The sequence below is a fragment of the Glycine max genome, chromosome 13, assembly GCF_000004515.6.
Source record: "Glycine max cultivar Williams 82 chromosome 13, Glycine_max_v4.0, whole genome shotgun sequence".
NCBI classification, from domain to species: Eukaryota; Viridiplantae; Streptophyta; class Magnoliopsida; order Fabales; family Fabaceae; genus Glycine; species Glycine max.
Genome location: NC_038249.2, coordinates 15,353,712 through 15,358,746, shown reverse-complemented (window position 1 = coordinate 15,358,746; position 5,035 = coordinate 15,353,712). Strand labels below are relative to the sequence as shown.

The window sequence follows — 5,035 nt, the reverse complement described above, 5'->3', positions numbered from 1 at the left end:
AGCCACACTTGTACTTCAAAATGATATGGAGACATGCCTAACATCAAAAGAATAATTCCAAAAACAAAGTCAAAGATATGGCAATTTACCAAGAAATGATGCAACAGCTTGCCACAAAAGTCAACAAGAGCATCATCACGGATTTTACCAGGGTTCTGGGCTATGGCAACCAAAGGAGAAAACTGTTCACTCATATTTGTAGTAGTTTTATACTCGTGCAGCACAAGCTTGGTGAATTCTTGTTCATGAAGGCATCCAAGATAAGATATAAATTTAAAAAAAAAAACATGAGCTTGCTACCACCATGCATACTATATCTCAGTATGCAACAAAGATGTATATACCAAGAGCAACATTCTTCAGAGCATGTCCAAGTCCAAGTTTGAGTGATTGAAACACAACTTATTTTTCAAGAGGAATCTAATAATTTAATCAAACACATCATAAATACTTTTTCATTAGCTTTGATTTCAATCAATCGAAATTAAGTTACAACTAAGTAATTGAACAAATTTAACATAGCACTAAATTGCACAAATCAAATGTTAGGTTGCTTATGTGTTTTTGAACATTCTCAACATTATTAGGAATGCCAAAACAAAAAACATTAAGCAAAGCTAGAGTAGGTATTAGAAAGAAGCATGCTGGAAATTGTTATCAAATGGCATCATTAATTAAATCCAGCCTCACCATCAACATATGACGTAAAGTTTATAACATGGGATACATTGACAAAGAATCAATATGGAGACATGTTTAACATCAAAAGAATAATTCCAAAAACAAAGTCACGAATATGAAAATTTACCTAGAAATGGTGTAGCAACTTGCCACAAAAGTCAGCAAGAACATCATCATCACGGATTTTACCAGGGTTCTGGGCTATGGCAGCCAAAGTAGCAAACTGCTCAATCATATTTGTAGTAGTTTTACACTCATGCAACACAAGCTTGGTGAATTCTTTTTCATGAAGGCATCCAAGATAAGATATAAATTATTAAAAAAAACATGAGCTTGCTAACACCATGTATAATATATCTTAGTATGCAACAAAGATGCATATACCAAGAGCAACATTCTTCAAAGCATGTCCAAGTCCAAGTTTGACTGATTGAAGACACATTCTTCTAGAAGTCATATCTCACAAGGAAGATATTTGAACACACATAGTTTTGTCACTTTTTTAGATATTTGAACACACATATTTTTCGGCCATATTTCATACTTGCATTCTTCATAAGTTTCAATGTTTTGAATTAACTCTCCGATCTCTCTTCCTTTTGCTTTTTCCATTCAAAATCATGCATTGATATTAGATAGGCAGGTTGTAAAATAGTAGTGTTATCAAAAATTTAAAAATTCCTCCTTTCCTATGTTACCCATAAAAAAAAAGCCAAAGATTGGTTTGAACTTCCATGTAACTTCCAAGCGTTGATGGAAGTTTTAGTAACTTCCATGTAACTTCCAAAATTTTCCTAAACCGAACATCTCATTATTACATTAAAACAAGCGTGCACTCTTATTTTAACATAATAAAGAGATCACAGGCACAAGTAAAGTAGAGACTCAAAAGCTAAAGAAGGAAGCTCACCGTAGCAACTAGTTTGGCTAAATAATGGATAATCCTTCCTCATCTTCTAGGTGAGCTACATTTTCTAAAAATGTTAGAACCCTCACTTTTACAATCTCGTTTGTCTTGTCTGGGCCATTTATCTCTATATCAGTATCTTCATCGGTAGATTCATTCTCTGAAGTAATAAAGATAAACCAACATAATTAGAGGAAGAACTCATCTGACCATGTAGGTAATTAGCATAAACTGCCAACACAAGAATAATTGCTCTGTGTGTTAGCAAGCAGTGTCATTGTCTGCTTAATAAGATTTGAAACAAAAGATTTTTAAGTGTGATATATTAATTACACACGGAAAGATGGAAGTAAGATGAGGTGTTTGACTATTAAAAGATTTGGATAACTATTTGTCTGCAAATTCTAGAATGTTGTATGCAGAGGAAAATTTCCATTTACCTCTCTAAAAATAGAGCTGAAGATATCCTCTCCAATGCTCCTCCTTCATGCAAAGGGAAATCACATCAATCTCAGACCCACCCTTCAATGTTCCCTTGTACACCTCATTATTTGGTGATTTATGTTGCTGAATTATTCAAAGAAAACCTCAAGCTCTTGTCTATTATACCTTCTCACATCCTTCAACAACTCAGGTCTGCACATTAATAAAGCCAATTATGCTGAAAGCAATGGTAGAAATATTAGATGTAAGTAGAAAGTAGGAAAAAAAGCATAAACATAGTATCTTCTGGTCTCACATGTATGTTGGAAATATAGTATTTTTGTGTACCTAGCGCGGAAAGCAACTCCAAGCATCCAGTCATTTCTTGAATAAGCATTGACAAATCTTTCTACTACCATCTACAGAATACCAGTATCTCATAGTAATCAATAAAACTATATTTCCATCATACACGTGAGACCAGAAGATACTATTCATGAGAAAATTAAATCCTTTTCCTCCTTTCTAGCAGCTTCCCAATTCCCTTCCTTGGTTGCAATGGGTGATCCAAGAAGGACAACTCTCTCTACCAGTTCAGCTGCCAATAAACAGAAGCAGCACTCCAGATACTTGAAAATAACTTTAGCCCCAAGTGAGTAACCTACAAGTGTAACAAGCCTGAAATTCAGATTAAAAATATTTCATATTCCACAATTTTAAAGTTGCTAAATTTTATAAAGAAACTTTAAAATAAGAAAAATACCCTATTTTCCTGCAATCCTCCCAATAATGCTTTAGCAAGCAACTTTACTACCTTGTTTGATCTGAAAAGTTAGATAAGCAGGATTAATTGCAAATCCTAGCTCAAAAGCTGATACATGGCAAACTCAACTTACATGAATAGATTCATATGCAATGATTTAAAATATTAATGACAAATAAAAAAAGTAAACCAAGCAGATTTATAGACTTAAATAAAAAGAATATTTATAATATTATCCTAACCATCCAAATCAAAGATATGAATCAGATAAAATTTTCAATTCTTTTTTTTTTACACACTTTTATGGCAAAAACCTCTTCTACAAAGATAAAATTAAAAACATGACTTCTTACATATAGTCAAAGAATATACCTCAATTACAACACTTGTATCCTATGCATCTTTTTACTGGTCATAGCAAGGCACAAGCGTCCTACATTCCGATAGTAGAATTATTACAATATTAGTAAATTGCTAAATGCTTTTCTAGCCCAAAAAAAGAAGAAAAATTTGCAAATCTCTTGATATCTTTGCAACTCAGTTAATAACAGAGTATTAATTTTCATTCCAATTAAAAGTTATATTTGCTACACACACAAAAATCCAAGAATGCATCAGATTGGTGAAAGCAAAATTAAACAAATTTAGTGTAAAGCGACCTATTTTTTTCAATAGGAGAGAAACCCAAATGTGAAAACCTTGCAGTGATGGACACATACCCACAAGCCATAACAATTGATTTGAATCTGAATCCTAAAATCCAAAACATAAAAATGCTTCTTTTTGTGAGTTGTGAAAGAACAAGATGAAAACCACAAAAAGGAAGAGAGATGAGAGGCAAAGGAGAGTATTGAATGGCGCATTCTACGAGATCAGCGGGAGGCTCCAACGTGCCCAAATCCTTGGAATTTTTCGTTGTCGACATTGGTTTCTCTGACATGGTGGCACCATTGTCGACATGAAGAAAAAAAAGATTAGAGTGAATCAGCGACATGAATCGAGCGAGAAATCGGGTTTCTGCAAAGAAATGAAAAAGGAAAAAGAAAAAAACTTTTGGCGCTTAGAGGGAGGAGAATATACAAAGAACCTTACCAAGTGAAGTGAGTTTCTTCAACCAACACAGGTGACAAAGGTGACAACCTCTGTACACCAAAGAATGAAAATGCAGGATCGTGGTTAGATTGCAAAACTGGAATGCAAAAATGAGGTTGGAAGAAAAGCAATTGGAAGCTAGGCTGGGTGGATTTTTTCTAGAAACACAACAAATGAAAATCAATCGGAAGCTACTCACATTTGTGTGAAATCGGAAGCTATTGCACAATTTGGTATAGCCTGGTGTGAGAATAGCTCGGTGACGTGACAGAATGAGTTGTGCCGGGAACTTACACACACCTAAGTTGGGTTTTTGAATTTGAAAATCAAAAAATGGTGGAATGAAGAAGCATGGAAGCAGAACGCGAAGAGGTTGCGTAGGAGGTGAGGGAAGCGCTGAAACGTGCAAGCGGGAGTAATAAAAAAAACTGAAATAATGGAGAACGTGACACGTGGAAGAACTAGTTGTTCTTTTATTACTAAAGATAGATTCTCTCTAGAAAATTTTATACACTATAACTTTAAAAAAATTGCTTGTGGATTTTTCTTATGGATTTTTTTATGCAATTTTTTTATGAACTTGGTGATTTTCTTGCAAATTTTTCTACAAATTTAGAAATATTATTATTATTTTCTTAAATTTGTTCAAAATTTCATTGAATTGTTGTTATGTTTTGTACGTGTTCTCGTATAAATTTTGTTTTATATAAAATAACTTATGTGTTTTGTAGACTTTTCACACAAAATTTACAAATGAAAATCCAATTTTTTTTTTATTCATTAGTAGGTAAAGTTATAAAAGTCATAAAAAAAATTAAAGAGTGATAAAGTAGAAAAATAATATTTTAATATCATAAAAAAAAAACACTTCAATGATGACATAGTTAATTAATATTTGAATAATATCATTAAATGTTTAAAATCACCCATAAAAATTTTATTTTTCTTTTGAAAATCGTCCAAGGTGTTAACTATGCAATGGGCTGAATCAGCCCTAGCTTATTTCATTTAAAATATAATCAGCAACAAATTTAAAATACATGATGTTAATACCCTGAGCTAAATTAACTGCCTTCTTGGCTAATATATTTGCCACACTATTTGCTTCCATAGTAACATAATTCCAAGACACGTTCCCCAGATGTCCATGCACGTCGCGGATTTCTTCG

General features: G+C 33.0%; 1 long non-coding RNA gene across 1 annotated transcript; it reads right to left on the bottom strand.

Moving 5' to 3' along the window:
- Nucleotides 1–1,120: 1,120 nt before the first annotated feature.
- LOC102669322 (uncharacterized) lies at nt 1,121–2,829 on the bottom strand. Its single transcript, XR_003263821.2, has 3 exons — nt 2,775–2,829; nt 2,029–2,672; nt 1,121–1,748 (listed from the first exon to the last, which is right to left on the bottom strand). It is a non-coding gene; the product is annotated as an uncharacterized lncRNA (long non-coding RNA).
- Nucleotides 2,830–5,035: the final 2,206 nt, after the last annotated feature.